Raw genomic sequence first — 26,815 nt, forward strand, 5'->3', positions numbered from 1 at the left:
TCGTCTTGCCATAGCTGAAATGAAAAATTGGTCTTTTTAGCTAAAACCGTTCTTTACTAATTAAGTGAGGGTTTACTGAACAAATACTAGTGTCATTCCATAATTTGCCAGTACTAAATAAAAGTGTAGCACAGATCGAACCATTAGTATTTGTTATATTTCAGCCAGGGTTCTTCCTCAGGGTGGGGTTCAATTCCTTGTTTAATGTCCATTTTGTTCATTTTTGTGTAATTTGTTTATGTTAATATCACTTTTGTTAATAATTTGCTTTGTTCTCTATGCCTTTGTTATGTTCCATGTGTTTTGTGGGTTGTTCCCCCAAGAGGTGTGGCCACCTGCCCATCACCGCAAGGGACTGGCTTCAGCCCAATTAAGGCAGGAGCAACCCACAGTTCCTTGTGGTTCATCTTAATGTGCTCGTGGTGTGGTGAGTTCTCTGTGTTACTGACGTTTTTCTATGTTTTCTGATTCTGTGGATTTTTTAACCTTTGGTGTGATTTTAACTTCAGCTTGTATTGCTGTTTTGGGATTTTGTTAGCCTTGGATTGCCTTTGCCTTTTCAGGCCATTCCATTTGTCTTTTTGTACTCCATAGAGCTTCTTCTTATTTAAGAGCATTTTTGTATTAATCTTTTATTTGTAAAGATTCTATGTAGTCCACTGTGTTAATAGCCAGGGTTTCTGATAGTGTTTGCTCCTCTAGTGGAAATTTTTGGAACTGTTTGAGACTTATGTGCTTTGGGCTTTTCAGTGCATAACAAAATGAACTGTCAGTACAAACAAAAAAAAAACTATAAACTGCAGCAGATATGTGCAAAAAATGGTTTCAGTGATTCTTCAATGATAGTGGATGTCCACCTCCGTGATTATTGTGATTCCCTGAAAACTAGCTTGTCTGCAATAATTGATCTGGAGGAAGACAATCTAATTAACACTAAAATTACCAAAGCCTACGAAAAAACTTGTAGATTCCTCCCACCTTAAATCCCTTTGCACCTCTCCACCAGTGTCTTTTGTCCTGTAAATGTGTCGATAAGCAGCCTACTATCACATCACCCCACCGCCGCACAGTTTTCTCATTTCAAAGTCTGTTTGCTTGCATGTCAGTTGCTTAGAGTTGTATAGAGTGAGAAGTCAAGCAAAATGACACCGTTTATAAATACTATATCATTATTTAGAACACATGCATTTCATGTGTGTTCCGTGTCTACAACAGTCTATGTAAACACATTGTTAAAACAGAAATGTTTTTCATGTTTTAGTAATAATTGACAACATGTAGACATGAAGTGTATAAGGTGTGAAGCCTGAAGTCCAAATATCAAATAAACACTTTCACAAAAGGTACAAATATAACAGAACAAGTGCGCTTCTATTCAAGAATATAACTGCAGAAAAAGAACCCATGTTAGGATGCGACATTCACACCCCTTTGATACGACCGCTTCGGTAGTGCAACGGTATCAACTGTTGACTAGTAATCAAAACTTCACGGGTTTGACCCTGGACGAATCTGTTTTGAGAAGTGAGCTGCTCTTATTCTTACTATTTTAGAATAAAAACATACATTTGATTTGAGTCTGTAACAGCCGGTGTAAATTTATTACTCTTGTAAAGGTTAGCTTTGTTTTTTTTTTTATTCAGTTTTATTCTCACAGTCACGTTCATGACTCACCCCCCACTAATCTGACACTGCAGTTTTCACATAAAGACGCGCTATAACAGGTGAACTTGGATGATGATGACGGTTCTACATCAGAGAAAGAATGCACATCGCACTTTTGCCGTTGCTGTACATTGTATATGTACACGGGAAGCTCTGCAGTCTACTTGTAATTTTACACTGTAGGAAAATAAGTAAATAAATCAAGGTAAATAGCTAAATAACATTCGATCTGGTTCTTATATACAAAGTACAGCGATGGCAGCTTCCACTTTCAGCTATAGACTCTTCAGTACGCAAGCGACTTTCCACACTAGTGTTTAGATCTGGACGGTGCATGTGCCCAAAACATTAACATTTATATGTTACTTACATAAAAGCCAGATCAAATGTTATTTACCTTGAATTATTTACTTACTTCCTACAGCATAAAGTCACAAGTAGACTGCAGAGCTTCCTGTGTTTGATTGACATGGGCATGCTCAAAAAATACATATGTAATGCCACGAAAAGTGCATGCTGACACTTCAGTACGCGAGCAATGGTGCGAGAATGCAGTCACAATTCTTTTTTGGGCACATACACCACTATGTTATGATTCTAGTAGATGAAGAAACTGATTGGGAAAAAAATCCTTAGCTAGATGAAGAAACTGATTGGGGAAAAAATCCTTAGCTACAGGGGGCCGTTGCAGTGTGCTTCTGGGAGTCGTCAGAGAAGAACAAAGTTGCATACTAACATAGACCACCTTATGAGCAAGTTTAATACACTTAGTTTGTTTGGTAATTTAAAAAATGAATCAGAGAGATTGTTGCAGATATTAAAAAAATGGAAACTATGTTATATATTTTAGAACTGAAGTATAGCATGATACTGAATCAAATACGTTTAACTCAATACTATAGAAAAAGACAAACCATGAACGGAAATATTAGTGTTGCAATATACTGTATAAGAAATAGAAAAATACAGATCAACACCAATTGAACCGTTAAACTTCAGAAAAATGATGCTGTGGGTTCAGAAAGTGCATATTGAAAGGTGCTGCCACTTGCATGAGATGGGTCTAAGCAGTTACTCTGTTTTAGGGAGTTTTTCCATACTGTACTCCTTCAGAGTGTTGTGGAGATAATCACTTTATGTATTATATAGAGCTTATGCTTTACTGTGAAGTCTGCGCTCCGATGAGGCATTCTTTATGAAATTTGTTCTGCCTCTGACTAGGTATTTTATGCACTTTGTTCACTGTTAGACTGATTTGGTTATTGGGAAGAGCTGGGTGCATAATGAATGCCAACTCTTATGTATTATCTACATTATCTGGAAATGATTTACAGCATGACCAGATTAAGATCTTTACACTCTGTGAATATCACATAGAAAAATAAAACAAGCCCGAGGCTATTCCCCTTCAGAGATTTAAGCAAGTGGTCACTCTTACATTACATCACATACGTGTGTTACGTGCAAGAGTGCAAGGTAAAAACATGTACAGTAAAATGCCGCCATTACTTTTTTCTTGCATATGCTAAGGCTTCTTGGCAACAAGGGCCACAGGGCATGCACCACTAAGGTGACCCCGATTGATTTCTAAGCATTTTCATACACTCAAGAGTGGTCATGTTTACAATAACAACAGCTGATGTAGTGTAGCTTAATGATTAGTTATTTCTTAACAGGTTTACATAAGGATGTATGTTTTACCTGTCCTCTGACCCTTTATATCAAAAGTTTTAAATGTTCAGCTCTCTTTTGTTGTTTCCATAATAATTTTCCTTTTTTTCTGTGTAGTTTGCTCCCTTGATTGTATGCTAATAATGACATAAACAATGAGCAGTGCAGACAGCAGGGCAAATATTACAGAATGCTGAAAGGCTGCAGCTACTTCAGCATTACACTTACTAACATGCTCATTGATGGAATAGATAACCAAAACATGAGGTAAAATAAAATGAAAATAACGATTATGATGACAATTTAAAAAAAAAAAAATTAAAAAAACACTTAAAATATGCCTATGTAACATAAATACATGCTTGGTACATTCTAATAAAAAATGACCAAACTTGCATCTGTAATCTCTAAACTGACACCAAAATATGGAAACTGAGAAATAACAGCTTGCTTAATTAGGAGTCCATTTAAAAACAGAAGTTTGTTGGAACAAAAACCACATGGAGTGTCCAGGAAAACAACGGGTCTAAAAGTCTCAGTATAAGGAGCATTTTCTTTTTAAAATTAAATGCTGTAATATATCATAAATCATATCACAAAATGTATATATCATGGTTTGTTCTTTGAACAATCACAGTTCAATAAATGACAATTCTGTAAATGTAATATTGATTTTCATTCATAGCAGTAATCTACAAAATGTCAGCAGATCAGCTTGTTTCTAAGGTGAAACATTCTGAATGTATGTTTGTACTTCAGACACCTTTGTTTTTTTAAGAGTATTATTTTAAAGCATTTAGATTAAAATGCTTACTTTGTTTGGATAATGTGCACTGTGTCTGTGTTTTTTCTCTTATCTCTTGACCCAGAAACTCTAATTTTAGTTAATGGATTAGTCAATATTTCATTCTTAGGGCCGTAACTTCCATGTAAAATTTACTGCGTTACTGCTCACTTTCATTCATGTCTGTACTACATGTTTCTTTCATTTTCTTTCTCTTCTTTCGCTTCCAATTGTTGAGAATAATAAGTAGTTTTTCAAAATAAATTGGCTTAATATTTATAAACCTTACGAATAACACTGCAGTTGTGACCTACTGGGCTGGCTACTTTGAGTATCTGTTTAAAGCTGATCCTCCAGCTAGGAGGGTCTGGGTCCACCGTTTTTGAGGCTGATCCTCCAATTAGCTGTGAACCACCCATTCTCACTGAGACTGAACATGTGGTGAACCAGCTGAGGGTAGGGAAGATATGCAGGGATCTGTGGTATCCAGGGTGAACTTCTCAAGAATGGTACTAAGGCTGTCCTCCTGGCATTGCAAGCAATCTTTGCTTCTTTTGGGAGATAGGCATCATCCCAAATGACTGGAAAATGGGCATTTTTGGCACTAACTGGAAAAGGAAGGGTGATCACCTGGATTGCGGCTACTCTGGGTGCTGGGTAAAGTCCTTGCTAGGGTCATCCTGAATAGGATCTATTATCACTTGCTAACCAACCAGTGACCAGAGCAGTCTGGTTTTATGCATAAATAGTCTACCATCGACTGCATCCTAACACTGAGGGTTCTCATTGAGCACAAGCATGTATATCAGCAGAGTTTCTTTGCAGCCTTTGTCGATTTTCATATCTGTTCGACTCAATTGATCGAGTTGCCTTAGGGACATCCTGAGACTTCATGGGATCCCCCCGATCTTGCTGGATATCATGGCCAGTATGTACACTGGTACTGTGAGTGCTATGCAAAGTGGAGGCAGAACCTTTGCGTTTTTCCCAGTTGATTTTGGGATTCGTCAAAGGTGTGTTCTTGCTGCTACTCTGTTCAGTGCTTGCATGGACAGTGTGTTGGGCAGGGTTGTGGGTCTAAGCTGCTGTGGGGCTTCTGTTAGTAAAGATAGTTTCACTGATCTTTTCCGACAATGCTGTGATCTTGGCGGAGTCAATGGAGGAACTTATTGGGGCTCTCAAGAAACTGAGTGAGGAGTCTGAGTGTCTGGGCTTACAAATGTGTAAAGACCTGGGGCCTCATGCATAACGCCATGTGTAGAACTCACACTATAACATGGCGTAAGCACAAAAGCGGGAATGTGCGTACGCACAGAAAAATCCAGATGCAGGAATCTGTACGTACGCAGACTTCCACGTTCTTCTGCTACATAAATCCAAATCAGCGTGAAAAGTAACGCACGTGCACGCGCCTTCTGTCCTGCCCCAGCTCCTCCCAGAATTACGCCACTTTGAATATGCAAATCAATATAAATAGCCCTTAAGCTCAGACTTCTGTGAAAAGACAATGGAAAAAGTATGGGGGAAAATATAAGAATTTCAGCGAATACCAAATGGAGGCAAAGGAAATACGTACTATTTGTTGGTTTAAACAGTGGTATAATCAACAAAATGAAGTTGATCAAGTGACTGAGTGTTGGAGAAACTCGAAAGCTCAAGTTCACAAAGTCGCACAGTGCCCGAAATAAAAAAGAAATCACATATCAAAGTCGCCGTGAAAAGGTGAGTCGTAGCCCACCGTCTGAGTGTCATATGAAAGCTTATTAGGGTACAGACAAAAAAAATAGGCACACAGTGGGAAAAGAGCACGAAATGTCAACTTTAATCTCGAAATTTCCACTTTAATCACGTAGTTTATTTTGCCATTAAAGTAGAACATTATAAACTTCATCTTAAAATCGTTTAATTTACAAGTTTCTCAAATCCCATTGTAACTAAAGTAGCACATTAAATGCTTTGTTCTGTATTTCATCGTCTATGTGTGCGAATCACTACCTGCTTCTTAAACGGGCTTTCTCTTTCTCCGACAGGACACAGAATCCATTACATTTGTGATATTACAGCTCTCTGAATAATTAAAATACTGAGATGTATACGTGATATCTTTTTCATGATGATAGGAGTTAAAGCATGTTATTAAACATTGGAACATGGTGGCGCAGTGCTTGTTCATGTCTCACGCAAGAGGCTTGCTGCGCCATGCGCGACCTTCGATGAAATAATTTATTGCAGCAGTACTGTCTCTTTCAAACGTACTAACCTCCAATTCCTGTCCTTACTTTTCTTTCTCCAAATACCCAATCGCCACACAATCAGCTCTGTAATAGACGTGAAGCCATCTGTAAGCTTAGAACGCCGATTCTTCAAAACTTTTAAGCAACATTGAAATATCTTTGTAGTACATGTTTAATTATTCTATCCGTCTATCCTTCCAGTGTCGCATCAGCACCAGCAAAAATACAACGCAATGCAGGAACAATCCATGAACTAGCTAGCACTGCGGCACCGTGTCCTCACATGTTTAATTATTAACAATACAGATTATTTAAATGAAGTTAAAGTTTTATCTGTATAATATAATCAACATATTTTGCTGCATTTCATCTTAAAAATGATATCGTCATCATATGTAGATATGCACTTTATAAAGTGGCGCAGGTTGTGCAATATTATAACTGTATAGTGCAATATTATAACTGTATGTTACAGTGAGGTGGTTGTACTTATAAGTCCAAACAGTTCTACATGGAGCACTTGATGGACTGATCTAGTGCGTTTATAGTTCTTGGGATGAAACTTTTTCTAAACCGCAAAGTCCGTACAGGAAAGTCTCTGAAGTGTTTTGCCCTGACTCAGGCAGAGTCTGCTTCATGCTGTATACTGATAATTCTTTTTCCGATCAGCTGCTGCTGTGATTCCCCACTCAGATACAGTGATATAAATACTCCGAGTGGTGCAGTGAGAGTAATATGGAAAAAGATGATCTTCTGTGGCAAACCTTAACGGGAGCAGCTGAAAGAAGAAGAAGAAGAAGATGCATTGAGAATAACAACGCTAAAGCAGTTATGGTATTTGGAATACTATGGCTATTCCCTGGACCATTATATTGCTGCAGGTTAATTACAATCAGATGCATTACACTAATAAACAATATGCAGTTAGTTTCAGTGTATTTATAAATCCGCGTCAGGAATGTGGATCTAAAAAAGAAAGGGTGACCACACAGGAACAGTAGCACTGCTTTAACGCTGGGTGCCACCAGTCTGCAAAACTGAGCGGAGAAATTGCGTACGCCAGGGTATGAGGTACCGCGGAAAAGTGTGTGGCTTTACGCCAAGTTTAGGTTTTATACATTGTGATTTGAGTGTGGAAACGTTCGTATGCAACATTTCTGTGCGTACCCACCGTTTATACATGAGGTCCCTGGACAAATACCAAGATCCAGGCTTTTAATGACCTATTGGGCACAGCCATCAGTAGTGTGTCTGTCTGTGGAGAGAATGACAACCTCATTGAGAGGTTTACATACCTTGGCAGCAACATAGATAGATAGATAGATAGATAGATAGATAGATAGATAGATAGATAGATAGATAGATAGATAGATAGATAGATAGATAGATAGATAGATAGATAGATAGATAGATACTTTATTAATCCCAATGGGAAATTCACAAAATAAAAATAGAAAAATAAAAGTAGAAAAGTACACATACACATACAGTCATACACGGAGCTGCTGAAAAGGCTGCCACTCTCGGCGGCGCCGGATGTAACATGTCTCTGGTGACTGTTTCTATGAAGTCAGTAGAAATATTGGGAAAGCATTGGGGGTCATGAGGTTGCTGGAAAGTGGTGAGTGGCACTCCTGATATCTTTGCAAAAGGAAGAAGGTCCAAGTCTTTAGAATCCTGGTGCTTAATGCTTTGCTAAATAGTTGTAAGACATGGATGCTATCCAGTGACCTGAGATGAAGACTGGACTTCTTCGTTATGTATCTCTTTGTAGACGCTTGGTACTTGGGTACCACTGATTTGACTTTGTGTCGAACGAGTGTTTGCTTATGGAGCCCAAAATCAAGCACATTACCTGCATTGTGAGGGAGTGTCCGTTATATCACTACGGCCATGTGGAGCGATTCCTCCTGAGGGTGATCCGGCTTGCAGGATCCTCATTGTTGAGGGCCTGAGTGGTGGGACCAGGCCAAGGATACATCCACGTAACACCTGGCTGCGGCAGATAGATGGTCATTTCTGGAGGGTGGGACTGGGCCGTGTGTCTGCCTGGGGGGTTGCCAGCCAGGATTTCAAGCTGTTTCATCGTGTGATGGGTGTGGCAACGCAGTGTACTAGTGCATGCTCCCCAACCTGACTTGACCTGACCTGTTTCTTTTGACTTTACTAGCAATTTTTTTTCGGTTTCTCTTTTGACTTTTAGAATACTTTTTTGATCTCTTTCTCTAGTATCCAGTACTCCTCAGTTAGAATTATTTGGCTGGTTTTTTTTTTTTATTTTATTTTCTTCTACAGTAACCTTTTCTATTTTACTCTTTACTTATTTCGAACCTGGGTCAGAAAGTCTCTCAAGTGACCCCTTCTTTTAAACCAAAATCGAGAAAAATGAATGAATTAAGAAGGGTCAGAAGCCACTAGTAATTACAAGTAACCTATGTCAACATGAAAGACAAAATAATAGTCAAAATGGAAGAGAATTTGTAGTCAGAATATCAGGAATAACTAACAAAGGAACTCTAGAGTACTTTTGAAATATCCTCAAACTTCATTGATTAGGAAGTGTACATTATCTTTGACCTGAGGATGTCAGGAGCTACAGACATTTGGTTCATTTTACCTAGCAACAACTTGGTAACCAGAGCAAAAAGAAAACACACAAAAAGGTGTCACCCACAATACAGACAATGTGATGTCATGGAGGAATGTATTTCATTTTTAAATTTGTTAAAAAGTCAGTAAAAAAAAATTAAACTACTGAAGTCTCTCAGGCACCAAAAATTAAACAAAGCTAAACATTTTAATTAATCAAATACTTATGTGAACTTAACATAACAGGTTATATTAGCGGAACCTATTGTTGTGAGTTCCAAATAAGATAAGCATGGTTATATAATGGTATCATATTTCCAAGATTTGAAAGAGGGCAGTAACAGTTATAAACAAACATTTGTCTATTCCTGAGTAACTTTAATGTACTAATAATAAAAAATACATTTGTAGTTTTGAGTCTGGGTTGAGAAACCTCAATATGATGCAATACAATACAGCTAGTACAGTGGATTGAGACTGTTATTTTAAAATGAGTTCATCAAGAACACGGTGACACAGCTGGAAACTTGTTAAGGGTAAATTTTGCACAAACATTAGAAAGTTTTTCTTTACACAAAGAAATATAGACACTTTGAATAAGCTACCAAGTAGTGTGGTAGACAGTAAGACTTTAGGGACTTTCAAAACTCGACTTGATGTTTTTTTGGAATAAATAAGTGGATAGGACTGGCAAGCTTTATTGGGCTGAATGGCCTGTTCTCATCCAGAGTGTTCTAATGTTCTAATGTTCTAACTTATTTTTGTATAGCACTCTTCACTGAGTGCAGGCACAGAGCAGATTCCCAGGTAAAATAGTATAAGTTGTACTAATTATTATTTTTTTTTACTAACTAGTATATGTTAAGATAGATAGATAGATAGATAGATAGATAGATAGATAGATAGATAGATAGATAGATAGATAGATAGATACTTTATGAATCCCAATTTAAACATTTGTTAAAAGCTCAGAGAAAATAAAGTAGGAAGTGATCAACTTAACTGGAAACCAAAATAAGTGTATTAATAAATTGAATAAGAATTGAACAAGAACAATGCTCACCCAGGGATACTTATGCAAAGTTTGAGGTGATCATCAAAGACAAAAATGATCAACTAAGATCTTGAAGAAAAAGAATGCAGCATTTATTTACGTCAGTCTTCATACAAATGTAATTTCTTTCAATTACCAATGCAATTTCTGTACAGCAAAATGACCACAAAACCTGAACCGGAACCATTCAAACAACTCATTTTCATAAATTAAGTCAACTTATACCATGTAGGCAGTTAAATTTTTAGCCATAAAAAAGAAGATATTGCTTTTGATACTCAGTAGAAGATGCCAACTTTGCCACATTTCCCTTTTAATTCTATTATTACTTTATCAAGAAGGACCCCTGTTTGTTTCTGTTGTGCCTTGCTGTCAAAACAGGGGGACTCTGAAGTACTTTTTCTTTGCCTTGTTTCGAAAGGCAGGATAAGACGGGATGGTGGCACTATTCTCAGTTTGTTTGTTATGCCCATCATAATTCTAAGATATTACTGGTTGAAGAGCTTGGTATGTGAAAGTATTCAAAAAGTTAAATTCAAGCAGTACAAAATATAACTATTTTAGAGAAACTCAAACCAAAGTTTGAGTATCTGCAAGGGATATAAAACAAAGAACAGATAACTGTAATTTTTTTCATCTTTATTAGCTAGAATGTCAAGTATGTCAATGAGAAATTGAAAAGGAAAAAGTGTTATCACAACTTAGCTCATTAAAGTCAGATATAGACTTCTTACAGGAGACACCTTTAAATATTAAAGATTAAACTAGTTTAAAGAAAGGATGGACTAGACAGGTATTTTCATTCCAATTATAGCAATAAAACCAGAGGAGCAGCAGTTTTGATTCATAAAGTAATCCCTTTTGTTGCCTCTGAGGTAATTTCCAACTCAAGAGAGAATTATAGTTCGTGGGAAAAGTGAATGAAAGTAGATTAACTATTGCTGATATAAACAGATCAACTATTACTTAAATCAGTTGGTTCTTATTATATATATGGATAATATACCTTAATATTCTATCATAATAAGAATATTAGACCAGCATAAAATTTACCCTTAAGAAATTTCCATTTGTATTATCAATTCCTGTTCATTATTTAATTTTAAACAAATAGATGGGAGCCACTAAAGTAATTCCTTTAAAAGTTTAAAAAATCATGTAATCTTTTTGTATCTGTTTGCTCATAACTCATACCTTGCATAACTCCTTTTACAGGAACTCTCTCACTCGTTCTTTTCTTTTTTTAATATGACAACTTTATTTTTTTAAGATTATAAACCAATTTATTTAATTAATATTAATATTAAGACTTGGCATGTGGCTAGCAACTATTAATCCATCCATCCATTTTCCAACCCGCTGAATGCGAACACAGGCTCACGGGGGTCTGCTGGAGCCAATCCCAGCCAACACAGGGCACAAGGCAGGAACCAATCCCGGGCAGGACACACACACAAACACACCCACAAACCAGGGCCAATTTAGAATCGCCAATCCACCTAACCTGCATGTCTTTGGATGGTGGGAGGAAACCGGAGCGCCCGGAGGAAACCCACGCAGACACGGGGAGAACATGCAAACTCCACGCAGGGAAGACCCAGGAAGCGAACCCGGGTCTCCTAACTGCGAGGCAGCAGCGCCACCTTGCCGCCCACAACTATTAATCTTAAATTAATTTTGAAATCAAAAATGTTCTACTGTCATAACAGACGCAGACCTGAGCCAACGGCTCATATCAACTGCCCTTTGTACAAGTTGGGAACTTGAAAGTGTTCACAGATTTCACAAGAGCAGTGATGACCACAGTTGGTACTGTGGTTGATGCCTGCTCAGAACTATTTGTTGTACCGGCAATCAAAGGTATGAAGTCCTGTGACCGCTATCAGACTATCATGCGTCATTTGCACTTTGACAACAAAGACACCTGTGCAGAACGTGTGAAAATGATAGATTTGCTGTGATTTTGGACATCTGGCAACGTTTTGGTGAGAGCCGTGTTTTGAGTTACAACCCAGGGCAAAGACTTTCCGAGTCTGAGGTCATAAAGCTTATGAAGCCGTTTCCGGACAAAGGCAGAACCGTAACATCAGACAGCTTTTTCACAGCGCTTTCGCTGGCTAAAAGACTGCTGCACCTCAACACAACATAAGTAAAATGGGACTTCCACCTGCAGCTATAGTCACTTTAGTACGTGAGTAGTTTGCCACGCTAGTGTTTAGACCTGGCAGTGCCATGAAATTAAAGAGTACTTTGGGAGGAAGTATTGAATTGCTTGATAGCAGTAAACAGTAAAGACCCCCAGAAGCACTTCTTACAACACCGTGGTGGAATGACCCTTTGGCTGAAAGAGCACTTCCTGTAGTGGATGAAGGGGATTTTTTCATGATGGCATCCAATTTTGCCACCAGTCTCTTTTCTACAACAGTTCCAGTGTGTCCAGGATTAGCCCTGTGAGGAACAGGCTTTCCTGATAAGTTTGTTCAGATATTGTGGTTCTTTTGAGCTCAAGTTGCTTCACCAGGAGACAGCAGTGTAGAACAACACACTGGCAACTATGGACTAGTAGAACATTTGCAGCAGCTAGCTGCACACATTAAAAGACCAGAGTCTCCTTAGCAAATACAGTCTGCTCTGGCCCTTCTTATCCAGAACCAATGTGTCAGTGTGTCAGGCCAATCCAGTTTGTTGTTTATGTGAACCCCCAGGTACTTTTAGTTCTACACCACTTCCACATTATCCCCTTGGATGGTGGATGGTCTTCGGGGATCCTTAGCATGCCGGAAATCCACCACCAGCTCTTTTGTCTTGTTGATGTTAAGTTGTAGGTTGTTGACTCTGCAAAACGAAACAAAGTCCTCCTCATTCTTCCTCTACTCTGACTCATGTCCATTATTAATGCATTATGATGGTGGAGTCATCTGAAAATTTTTGTATATGGCAAGCATTGGTATTACAGTAATCCCTCGCTACTTCGCGGTTCACTTTTCGCGGATTCACGACTTCGCGGGTTTTTAAATACAAGTGATTGCCCGTCTATCGCGGAAGTTATGTTCCAGACCCATCAGCAACAGGAGAAAATCTGCGATATAGAAAGACCATATAAATAAACATTTTTATAGTTTAAGCCTTAAAATACCCATCCCACATGCTTTAAACACATGTAAACTTATAAAACACACTTTGTTAACACATATGATATGTGGATGTCGGGCTAAGTATATGAGTAACATCTCACTATTATAAAACATTTTAACTTCACGCAAGACAAGACAGTGAGACAGGAAAATTGGTGATGTACAGGCTTTTAAATTATTGACAGGCAGAGCGACAAGCAGCACAAAGCCAGCACAAAGTTCACTTCTCCTTAGCGTTCATTCAGCTCCCCACCCTCTTGACAATGCGAACTGCGCCTCCGGGGAGTGGGGTTTGAGCGAACGTGCGTTCAGCCCTCACACACGCACACACACACTCCTCCTTCTTCCGAACTCGCAGAGCTACAAGCAGGCATTTTGGCAGAAGCAGCACAAAGTCCACTTCTGCTCAGCTTGAGTTCAGCTGCCCCCCTTTACAAAGCGAGTGCATACACATTGACGTCTGATCGCTGCGTGCAGTGTGCAGTGTTGGTCTGAGGTGTTTAAGAATGTAGAAAGTGTTTAAGAGCATAGGAAGTGTTTATAAGCGTGTGGGGAAGGTTAACAAGAGAGTGAGAAAGGTTTATAAGAGTGTGGGAAGGGTTTATAAAGCCTTAAAATATGTATAAATAATAAAATAAATATAGGTCGCTACTTCGCGGATTTTCACCTATCGCGGGGGGCTCTGGAACGTAACCCCCGCGATAGGTGAGGGATTACTGTATACTATAAGTTTGTTGTGTAGAGGCAGGGAGGACAGGACAGTTCCCTAAGATACACTCAAAATCACTCCAGGCATTGTACATATATACAAGCTGGATAAACCTTTAACATTTTCCAAAATCTTGGATGCTGTTAAATCTTAGCAAAGAAGAAAAGCTGCAGGCTAGGATGATTATAATGCAGTATTCTATTATAAACAATCCTCTTTTTGTTAAATTAGTGTCATGTTTTCATTTTTTTTCTGTCTCAAAGTTTTATTTTTATTGTTTATTCTGTTAATTATTATTCATTTGTAAATTAAAGATGAAGCTTTACGGGGCTAAGCTTCCAGCTAATGTTTGCCCCTAAGGTTCTACTATAGTACAGTCACCTTTGAGGCTGTTAGGAAATAAAAGGCTAAATACTGGATTAGTTTAGCAATCTGACATTGCCTTCTCTGTTAATTTAAAATTCTTTTTATAGTTAAGACTTGTTTTTATGAATATTATGGTTATGATTATATTATTGATTCAGATTCCTTAATTTTTCAGTGTAGTAAATTATTCCTTAATGTTTAGTTATTTCTTTCCTTTTCTTGTTAGTTGTTTCTTTTTTCTTTAGTTAATTTTTTTTCTCTCTAAATCTTTTTTTTTTAGTTTAATTGGTTATCATTTTCTTTTAGGTGTTGGTTGAGTAATTTAAGCTTTTGGCTTGAATTACCATTTCAATTATATCCTTTAATTCCATCTGCTATCCACAAAGATTGATATGTACTTGATTATGTTGACCTATTTTGTAAGTCACTTTGGATAAAACCATTTGATAAGCAAATAAATGTAAATGCTTCTACCTAAAACATGTTGCCAGATATCCATTTCTGTTTTTCTCAAGAAAAGTGAAAACGCTTTATAAAGTAGATCTTACAGATTAATTTATCCACAAACACTAGTGTTAATAATTAGGTTCTCATAAACATAATGTTCTGCGACACAGGGTCTACTGAGATTATTGTGAATAAAAATGATTAAGATGCAAAAACGCGAACCAAAAATTGTTGACAAGGACAGGCAGGGGTTTGTTACCAAAATGCTAAACCCAACATAAAAGTAAAAAATAAGTAAAAAAACTAGCACCATTGTCTACCTGAATATTACTAGGGTTTTCAGAGAACTGAAAGTGTATTCACTGAGAAATAATGAATACAATTAACTCAGAGTGTGTCTTCCTGTTACAACAGAAATGCAACAGAGTCAGCCAATACTTGGAATGTACACAAACAATAAGGATAAGATGTTAAAAATATTAAACTTTGGCAAGTAAAAATCCAGAAATAAACTTCAAATCAATTATGCTACAGATCATGAGTTGGGAGTATGCTATGTGTGTCAGGCTGCCGCTTCTTGCTACTCTCTTTTACCCTGTTCTTGGTGTTTGTTCATTTGTATCTACTTGCATTTCTTGCTTTTATTGTTTTCTATGAATCGTGTCTAAATTCACAGACTGGTCCTTAGTTTTGAGGATTTCCTGCTTTGTCTGTTTTATTTAGGGATCAGCTTTTGGGCCTCTTGTAACCTGGAGCTAGATCGCTGAGATGTCATTTTGAAGTTTACACATTTCATCTTTGCATTTTGTGCACCTTCTGTAACCTGGTAATAAGACTGTGAAGCCAGATATTGTGCGTGTTTCAATTCCAGTTTTATTTAACTTTGAATTTGGTTCAGTTGTCCGGTGGAGTAGTTGTATGTGATCAGACCACTGAATGTCTAGCTGCACAGAATAGCCCTTGGCTATAGCGTAGACCTTTCATTTTCCTTTTCTGGGTGCTTGTCTTTTGGAAAGTGTACAAGCATTTGATCTGTGATACGCCAGCAGTAAACTCCTTGAGTTAGGTACTGCATGTATTTCTTGAGTTAGGTACTGCATGTACAGTATTCCTTGAGTTAGGTACTGCATGTATTCCTTGAGTTAGGTACTGCATGTATTCCTTGAGTTAGGTACTGCATGTATTTCTTGAGTTATGTGCTGCATGTATTCCTTAAGTTAGGTACTACATGTTAGCATCTGCTGTTTTTTTTTAAATTCATTGATTGTCCAATTGGTGCTGGATAATTTACGATTCCACCGGGAGTAAAATCACCTCATTTTGCTGTACTGTACATTTGCATTTCATCGCTATGCTGTGCAGACCTTACCATTCTTTGCTGATTACAAAGTTGGTTTTTATTCAAATTTTTAGAGGAACCTGAAAATTGTGCTGCTAAACGTTCTATCTCTTAATAATAAAGACACCACTAACCACAACTTTGTTGCTGACTGAAACATGGCAGTAACTGCATGATTATTATTATCTCAACCAAGTGATTCTTCTGGGATTTACTTGTTGTTATGAAAACTAGTGATTCTAGTGACGGGGTGGGGTTGCTATTATAAATAGGATTGAGTACTAAGTTAAGAATTCAAATTAGATTTTTATTACTCCATTGAATATCTTGTTACTCAACTGACAAGGCTGTCACCCTTTTACTATTATTGTACCATATTACCATCCTAAATCTCATATTGTGTTTATTACTGAATTTCTAATTTTTCGTATTTCAGCTTGTGTCTTATCTATGGAGTTACTGTTGCTTGGGGATTTCAATATTCATTTTCTCTTATTTTAAGTTAGCAAATGACAAGCTAATTGCTGAGCTGCTAAGTAAATCGAATTCATCCACTTTTGTACTAGATTCCAACTAACTTAGACAAAGTGTGCCTTCCTTCACGTACACAACTTTTTGAAAAGTTTGTCGGTTCCCATACTAAGCAATTCTTGTGTTAGTATCTTTATTGATGATCACCCATTTTTTTGCCTTTTCCCTTCAACCATCTGCCTTCTACTTTTATAAAGAAATCAGAGATCTGGGGAATTGTATTGAAAAAAATGTATCTGTTTACACAAGAATTTTTCATTGTCATTCCATTAAAAAAAACTTAATAATAAAAAGTAAGCCCCCTAACCCCATGGACTTTGTGATAAAGGTATCACAGATAAACGATAAATAGAGTAAAATACCACTAATGCATTGTGAGGTTTCTGAACTCTTTTGGGACAACAGGACGACTCGCCAAAGTGTATGCCGAACCGCGATTACCGTGTCTGTGCTTGTCCGTTGTCCGGGGCAACCGTAGGCTCACAGTGTTGCAGTGGAGCGCAGCGAAAGCAACTACAAGCCAAATGCAGTTGCTCTGTAAGCACCTGTAGTCGATGGGAGATTCAAGGAGCATTATAAATGCAGGGAACAGTATTACTTGGCCACTAACCTGGCCCTGACCCTGCCTGTCTGTGTATAGGAGAGTGGTAGATCCCGCTATAATAAATAACTGTGCTGTTCCTGTTTCAAGCGGAATAAAGCTGGTTTTGCTAAAGTATTGAGACTCAGCTTTGTGTTTTGGTGTGCAAGACAGTGACTCACATGTAACATGGTACCAGGAGTGGGGTCTTGTGCCAATGGAACCCCAGGGGGCAAATCAGGCAAATAATATCCTGATACCAGAGGAGCAAAATGAGGTTCATGCAGGCGCTCCAGTCTTCACGCAACCCAGGGATGTGCAACCCAGGGATGTGCTGGTGAAGATGGCTCCCTCAGACGACCCACAGTGTTTCCTATTCTGCTTCGAGCACACGGCAACATTGATCTGCTGGGACAGGGGTACCTGGCCACCTATCATGGCCCTGTTTTTAACTGGGTAGGCATTCCAAGTTGTGCGAAACCTCCCTCCTGAAAGGCTCAATGATTATGACTTCTTGAAGCAATAGATCCTCCTCCTCCACATGGTCGTTCCCCCAGACTGAGGTCACCATTGAGGATGATTTAACTAACACTCTGAAAGCAGAATTGCTATCGCTGATCGAGGGCAACTCGGATGTCTTTTTGGCAGCACCTGGCCATGATGATTGCAGAACACAAGATCATCACTCCGCCCGGTGTTACAGGTGCCCCCGTTTCGCCTATCAAAGGCAACCAGCGAACGTGATAGGCAAGAAAGTGAGGGAGATGCTCCAATTGGGTGTTATTTGGCCGAGCAAAAGCAAATGGCAGAGTCCAATTGTACTCGTATCAAAGCCCAACGGTTTGTTACTGGTTTTAGGTGCTTGAATAAGATTTCCAAGTTTGATGCATACCCGATGCTGCATGTGGACGAGCTGTTGGAAAAGCTCAGTAAGTCTTCATGTATCTCTACCGTAGACCGCAGGTCCCCTTGGAGGAGTCCTGTTGCTAGAAGACTGTTCACCACAGTGACTCACGCGTCACAACATAAATACAGTAAGATAACTATGGCTAAAATAAATACTATTGCAGTATGCCCTGAAATTAGCAGCAAGTATAAAATATAGTAGCAATAGTTTAGTACATGAAACTACTGAAACAAATTGCAAAGTGTAATATAAATCACAAAGTGTTTAGAGTCAGATTTAGTGATGTTCTTTTCATTAGTCTGATAGCATCCAGGAAGAAGCTCTTCCTCAACCTGGTAGTATTATCTTGTAAGCTGCACAATCTCCTGCCCAATGGGAGGGGAACAATCAATCCATGGGCATCTTGTGACATCTTCCATAATGGAGGAGGCTTTACTTTTGAACCTGCTGACATGATGATTTAAAGTACTAATCCGGGAGTTGGTTTCGTCCGTTTATAGGAGATGGACATCTGAAGCAGAGCTCCGCTAGCAGCGGCTTTATTTTCCCACGTATTTCATATTATTTAGAGGTATCCTGTATTTAACCCGACCAAGGAACTTCCACTACAATATACAAGCATGAGTAACAAGAAGAAAAGTCAGAAGGAACCGGAAAAGAAACTTAAAGCTGCATCAAAGTCCGGACAGACTTCCGGCCTGAGTGCAAGTGTAAGGTATGGCCTCACGGAGACTGACCTGGAACAGGCAGAAGAGTGCGCAGAATTCCTGGGACCCCGCTCCATTGTATCGTCTCCAGTCGAGAGTGAAAATGGGAGCGAAGGCGCAAGTGATACAGGTCGCGAGGGATCGCCAATTTCTGAGGATCATTCGAGACTAGAAAGGGCTCTGCAGGACGTGCTCTCATCTACTCATCGCGAGCCTGTAACAGGAGCTGCATTTTCACTTGCGGAGCACGAAAGCCGAAGCAAACTGTCCGAACTGAAAGAGATGATCGCTACACAGAAAGAGATGATCGCTACACAGTCAACTGCCATGGTTACGGCCATGAAGGAGCTTAAGAATGAGCTTAAGAAAGATAACACAAATGATCTTAAGAAGGTGGCCATTGAGCTCAAGAAGGATAACAAAGATAAGGAAACGCGTCTATTTAAACGTTTCGACATGAACTTTAAAGGCATGTTGGAGAAATTAGTGGAACACATTGAAGAAACTAATTCCAAACTGAAAAGGCTTGATGATCATATTAATGACGTTTCAGATCAGCTGGAAGACGTTAAGCAGGGACTCACGGCTCGAGTGGAAACAGCGGAACAACTGGCATCTAACGCCGATGAAAAAGCCACAGCTGCGAACTCGGAATGCAAAAAACTTGGAGACAGACTTGCAGCCCTGGAGGATGGGTGCAGAAGAAATAATATAAGAATTGAGGGTATACCTGAGAAACGAGAAAGCTCAAGCCCAGTGAAATTTGCAGTAGAATTACTGTCTAAAATAATTGGAGATGACTTTAAACTCGACAATGAGATAGCCACGGCTTATCGCACAAAGATACCAAGCGCCTTTAAACCTAGGTCTTTTATTGTCCGCTTCGAACGACTAAGATGTAAGCTTGATGTGATGGCACTTCTCAGACACAAGCAAGAGATTATATTCGAAAATAATCTTATTCGTATTTTTCCCGACTTCTCACCATCAACAGCTGCAAAACGCAGATCCTACATCGACATTAAAAGGATTCTACGGGAAGCCGATATCAAATACAGCCTCTTGTATCCTGCCAAACTGAAAGTGGAAGTTCAAGATCGACATTATATTTTCTTCAGCAAAGAAGAAGCTGAAAAAGAATTAAAGAAGCTGTTTCCGACACTTTTTTGAAAGTTAATTAAAATTAAAGAGCCGTATTCTATCAAGGCACGGGAAGGACCTATGATCTGATCGCTGGATCCATGTTTAAAGAGACTGGTATTATAATTATACATCCCTTATTTTCTTTTTTTTTTTTTTTTTGTTATCTGGACTTTATATGTTATATGTTTATGTTTTAATCAGAGTTATAGACGTGAGTGTGAAAATGTGGAAGTGATTAAAGTAGGATTTGTTTTATTTTTAATTTTTTTTTTTTTTTAAATTTATTTATTTTTTTATTTTACTATACCTTAAAGTAGACTGTTTAACTTCATACCCTTGGTTTATTGCTTGTTCTACTATTTATATAATTACCATTATACTATTACAGTAGGAATTACCAGGTTTATTCTAGACTAGTTTTTAAAATCATTCCCAGGGTTGTTTTTTTTTTTTTTTTTTAAATCTTAATATCTTAACTTAAAAGCGCTGAAGATTATTTCAAGCTTAAATATTGTTAATGAGAACATTTTCGGCAGATAGTATTAAGGATTTAACTGTAAAAGATATCTCTGTTTTAATTCTGTAACGCCGCTGCAGGGTGGGGTTTGTTTTGTTTTGGACGTGCTCTGTCTCTTCGTATGTCAGAGGACTGGAACATCGCGAAGTGGGATCTAGCCTCATGTGGGGAGGCAAAATGGGGGGGTGGGGGGATAAAGGGGGGAGAGAAGGAGAGCAGGTTATATCTAATCTATTCTTGTAATCCTTATAATTATAAATATTAATGCAACAACAGGCTAAAATGCAACAACTCATGGGGAATCTTGAAACTAAGATTAAAACTGCCATATTACCAATTAAAACTATAAATGACATTAAAAACTCAGAATCAATGTCTCCATGATGGGACAGTTAACTTTGTGAGCTGGAATGTTAAAGGCCTGAATCACGAATTAAAGAGAAAGAAAGTATGGTCTCACCTAACAGGCTTAAACGCTAAAATAGTATTTTTACAGGAGACCCACTTACTAACCAAGGATCAGTTCAGATTACAAAAAGGCTGGACTGGCCAAATGTTCCATTCTAGCTTTATAAAGAAAACTAGAGGGGTGGGAATTCTCATACATAGAACAGTTCCATTTGTAGCATCAGAGGTAGTGTCGGACCCTGAAGGGAGATATGTGATGGTCATGGGCAACTTATATAACAGTAAAATGATTTTGATAAATGTTTATGCACCCAATGTTGATGATAAGGAATTCATGCAAAATCTATTTGCATCCATTCCCAAAGTGAACACTCATAAAATTATAATGGCTGGGGACTTTAATTGTGTTTTAAATCCACTCTTAGATAGGACTCCTGTGACAGGGGGGACGACATCTAATACTGCAAAGATAATTACACAGTTTTTAAATAATCACAACTTATCAGACCCCTGGAGGTTTCTTAACCCAAACTCAAGAACATATTCGTTCTACTCACCAGTGCATTATAGCTACTCAAGAATTGATTATTTTTTTATAGATAATAATTTCCTGCCTACAATTAAATCATGCAAATATGACACAATTGTTATCTCTGATCATGCCCCTCTAGTCTTGGAGCTAAAATCAATAAGCCCCTCATACTCACCTCGCAGATGGCGTCTTAACCCTCTTTTATTGGCAGACGAGAACTGCACAGAATTTATATCCAAACAAATCAGCTTCTTCCTAGAGACAAACACGTCCACAGAGGTTTCTGCAGGAACACTCTGGGAAACTCTAAAGGCCTTCTTAAGAGGCCAGATTATTTCATATCTTTCCCATAGAAATAAATTAGAAACCAAGAAAGTGTCAGAGCTAAGAAATGAAATTACTAGAATAGATGAAGAACAAGCCAGGCGTCCAAGTGAAGCTCTTCACAGGAAAAGGCAGGCCCTGCATACAGAACTTAACATCTTAACAACTAAAGAAACTGAACAACTTATTTATAAGTCTAGACAGCATTACTATGAACACGGAGAAAAAGCTAATAAGCTTTTAGCTCAACAAATTCATAAACAAGAAGTTCACAATGCAATACCAGTAATCACCAACAAGAATGGAGAAGAAATCATCGACCATAATAAAATAATGCACACATTTAGAGATTACTATAAGTCTTTATATTCCACTGAGCCCAAAGAAGACAACACGCAATCTAATGCATTTCTGGATAATTCACAAATACCACAAATAGATGCTTTAAGTGCTGAGGAACTGGATAAACCTCTAACGCTAACAGAATTACTAGACGCTATAAAGTCACTACAAAGCAGGAAATCATCAGGCCCTGATGGTTACCCCGTAGAGTTTTATAAGAAATTCTCCACTCAGCTAGCTCCACTCTTATTGGTAACATTTACAGAAGCTAAAGACCACCAAATACTACCTCAAACATTTCGACAAGCATTAATCACCGTCTTTCCTAAACAAAATAAGGACTTGTTACAATGTGCATCATACAGACCAATTTCACTCCTGAATAATGATGTTAAGATACTCTCAAAAATCCTAGCTAGAAGGATGGAGAAAGTGCTGCCCTCGGTAATATCACAAGATCAAACTGGATTTATTAAAGGCCGACATCTATCTTCAAATCTCCGACGCTTGTTTAATGTTATATATTCACCAGCAAAATCAAACACCCCAGAGATATTACTATCATTAGACGCAGAAAAGGCATTTGACATGATCGAATGGAATTACCTTTTCACTGCATTGGAGAAATTTGGGTTTGGCCCGAATATTTGTGCTTGGATCAAACTACTGTATACCAGTCCAGAAGCTTCAGTTTGTATTAATAAAATTTGCTCAGACTACTTTAAACTAGAACGTGGTACCAGACAAGGATGTCCCTTGTCGCCACTGTTGTTTGCAATCGCTATTGAACCACTGGCGGTTCACTGCCGAAATTCTTATCAGATAAAGGGGATTGTCAGAGAAGGACTGGAACAGAAAATTTCCCTATATGCAGATGATATGGTCTTATATATATCGGACCCAGAAAACACTGTCCCTGCTGTTTTAACAGCACTAACAGAATTTCAAAAGATATCTGGTCTTAGAATTAATCTGAATAAAAGTATACTCTTTCCAGTGAACTCACAAGCATATAATATTAGATTAGACACCCTACCTTTTACCATAGCAGATCAGTTTAAATACCTAGGGGTAAATATCACAAGTAAACATAAAGCTCTTTATCAACAAAATTTTGGCGTCTGTATGGAAAAAATTAAGCAAGACTTGCATAGATGGTCAACCCTTCATCTCACTCTAGCCGGAAGAATTAACATTGTTAAGATGAATATCCTTCCTAAACTTCTCTTTTTATTTCAAAACATTTCAATATATATCAATAAATCGTTTTTTAAACAGTTAGATTCAATAATAACCTCATTCATTTGGAACTCAAAACACCCACGTATCCGAAGAGCGACCCTACAAAGACCTCAGGCAGAAGGTGGCATGGCTTTACCTAATTTTCAGTTTTATTACTGGGAAGCAAACATACAAGCCATAAAAACCTGGACACAAATAAATGCACATACCCAGGCTTGGTCTGCAATAGAAGTAAAATCCTGTAGTACTTCTTTATATTCCCTGCTCTGCTCTCCAATAAATGAAAGTTATCGCAAATATACTAATAACCCAATTGTGCTTTACTCACTCAGAATATGGAACCAAATTAGGAAGCATTTTAAGATGGAAAATCTTTTATCAGTGGCACCTCTGCAAGGGAACCACCTCTTTCAACCTTCGCAAGTATATCCAGTTTTTAATACCTGGAAAAGTTTTGGGATTAAAATGCTCAGAGATCTTTATATAGACAACATATTTACATCTTTTGAACAATTACGTTCAAAATTTAACCTCCCAGCTACACATTTCTTTTACTATCTTCAAATTAGAAATTTTGTTAAACAGAAATTGCCCGATTTCCCCCACCTTGCACCCTCCACAATGCTGGAAAAAATACTGCTCAATTCCGAGGAAACAAACACTATTTCCGCAATATATAAAATCTTATTAGAGTCCCTACCTTTCAAAGACCCAAGAGGACATTGGGAAGAAGATCTCTTAATCAATATATCAGAAAAGGAGTGGAAGGTAGCAAAGCAGAGAATTCACTCGAGTTCTATATGCGCAAAGCATAGAATTATTCAACTAAAAATTATATATCGAGCTCATCTGTCTCGCTTAAAACTGTCCAAAATGTTTCCAGGCCAGGATCCAACCTGCGAGCGCTGCAACCAAGCTCCTGCCTCACTGGGTCACATGTTCTGGGCCTGCACCAAACTAACATCATTTTGGACAAAAATTTTTAAGTGCCTCTCAGACAGCCTTAGTATCACAATCCCTCCTAACCCACTAACAGCTGTGTTTGGTGTCCTTCCAGATGGACTGGAATTGGAGAAGGACAAGCAAACGGTGATTGCATTCACTACACTCTCGGCACACAGACTTATTTTGTTAAATTGGAAGAATCCTAATTCTCCTCTTATAAGTCAGTGGGAAACCGATGTTTTATATTATTTGAAATTGGAAAAAATCAAATTTTCAGTTAGAGGATCTGTACAAAATTTTTTCAAAACATGGCAGGATTTAATCAATATTATTTTAGAATAAGAGAAACAACTATTATTGCATTTAACTCCCTTCTCCATCTCTTATTTATATAGATATTTACTTCTCCCCTTCTTTTGTCTAATGTTGCCTTATTAAAAAGCTTAAAGAAATTTTCCTTTAGCTAAGCTCTCCTTCTCAGGGGTGGGGTTTGATTTGTTTTCAAATTTGTTGGGTTATAAATTGATCTGTTTGTATGGAATGATTACAATGAAAATTAATAAAATAAAAATTAAAAAAATAAAAAATAAAAAAATAAAGTACTAATCCATACTTATCACTTAGATGTGATCTAAATACTATATATTTAAGAGGTCAGAAAAATTTTCAGTTATAAAAATGAATTTACATAACAGCTTATTATTTCCTGTGAATAGCTTTACACATCACTTTTTTTTTTAAATTGGACTGTTTTTTAGGTGCCTCACAATAGTCTAAACATATGAATTATAATTACAAAATAATTTACATGTCTTATTCAAACGTAAGTTTAGCATTGTAACACAGTGTGTTAAAAAACACCTTATCAACTGCTTATGCCTTCATTTCACATTAGTTGGAATAATTACAATTATTAAAATGAATATTCTCGCAATATTGCATATGTTTTTTATTCACTCCATTAAACTTGTTTGGTTACCTAATAGCTGTGGTGTCCCAGTATGTTATCTAAATATTATTTAAAAATTGTTAGTCTTGACTTTAACTATGGAGCTTGTTCTAGATTCCCATTGCACTTTGTGTGAAGTTCCTCTTTTGAATGTCCTTCTTCTGATGTCCTCAAGTATGTGATCCACCATTTAACTGAAATAATTCAGCTGGGTCAGCTTTATTGATTCTTTTGAGAAGTTTAAAATCCTGGTTAAATCTCTTCATACCTGTCTATGGTCAAGACTAAAAATGTTTAAATTGTTTCTCCTTGCATATTTTCATATGTCACAGTTTATTTTGAGTATGTAAAACTATAAGCTGAATTCTGTGGGAGAACTACAGTATAAAGTGTCAAGAGCCACTTGGAATTGGATTGGAAAATAAAACTAAAGAAGACAATGCCAAACTTAAATATTTTAATAGTAGAAATCAACATGTTTTAACATACATTTCATAAAAGTAATACAGCTATAAGTAATAACTGTTAAGGAGTACAAATACATAGCAATGACTACTAAAGTAAAGGTATGATGCTGTCCATTCTTGGTATTTTCCAGTGAGAAGTCAAGCGAAATTATACCTTTTATTGGGTAACTGAAACAATTACAATATGCAGGTTTTTGAGGCAGCTGAGGTCCCATCTTTAGCCAGGTGGTAATCAGTTGACTCAGTTCTGAAACAGGAAAACATTTACATAGTTTTGGCCTAACTGTAGAGCCGTAGTGCTTTTTTCATTCTTTGCTACCTCTGCACCTGAGATTTTATGATGTTTCATTTTGTTATCCTACACATGCCATATTTTATACCAAGTGGTTTCTGAAAAGAATAGCATAGTAATAACGCACATCTCATCTTTTCTTGAAGAACACAGACTTTGAATCAGATGAGGGTGAAAGTTAAATGACAATGTCATAATTTTTAAACTGAGCATTTCTTAAAATGAAATAGCTAACAAGTTTGCAAGCATTTTTTTTACATATTTACAAGTTTTCTTTTTACATATGAAACAGTTTATAGACATTTCTAATTGAATTCATGCATTACTATTTAGGATAAGTGCTTCATTCAGATGTAACTAACAATTAAACTGTCAGCATGTAATGTTCATGACTGACTTGCTGATGTTTGTTTTTAACTCAGAATTTCAGTATAATGTCACTTAACACAGAGTTATCTGTACAAATGTAATGCAGTAAATCTGTATTGTTAACATAATGTCTCTTTATTGATTATCTAAAATATGGCATACATTACTTTATAAACTTGCTCTCTTTAAAGTGCAATAATAAAAAGATTTTCTGTTTATTGTTAGGAGAAATATACATGAAGCAGGCTGGTATTTTTAGAGATTAGTATTATTTTTAATTGTTCTCTTATGAAATCATTGATATCCAGTCTTTTTGAGTGTCTGATTGTCATGATCTGGCTGATGGTTTTAATTTTTTTCTAACTATTCCTTGCTCTCTAAAATTTATTTTAGGATAGTTTCTGTGGTTATTGAGGTCAAGGAGTGTATCGGTTATGTTTATTTTTTTTTTCAAACTGTTTTGAACATAGTTAAAAACTAAATATGTTCCGCAGAGCTTTGTTGTGTTTCTTATGGACACTGCCATTTTGGGATTTTTTTGTTAATAGTTGCCATGTCATTACTGTGA

General features: G+C 37.4%; 1 protein-coding gene across 1 annotated transcript in view; it reads left to right on the forward strand.

The window, feature by feature from the left end:
• The window catches only part of LOC114649902 (short transient receptor potential channel 4-like), a 146,564-nt gene that overhangs the window by 15,363 nt on the left and 104,386 nt on the right, over window positions 1-26,815 (forward strand). The window lies entirely within an intron of this gene.

Source organism: Erpetoichthys calabaricus, chromosome 4 (genome assembly GCF_900747795.2).
Source record: "Erpetoichthys calabaricus chromosome 4, fErpCal1.3, whole genome shotgun sequence".
Lineage (NCBI taxonomy): Eukaryota > Metazoa > Chordata > Cladistia > Polypteriformes > Polypteridae > Erpetoichthys > Erpetoichthys calabaricus.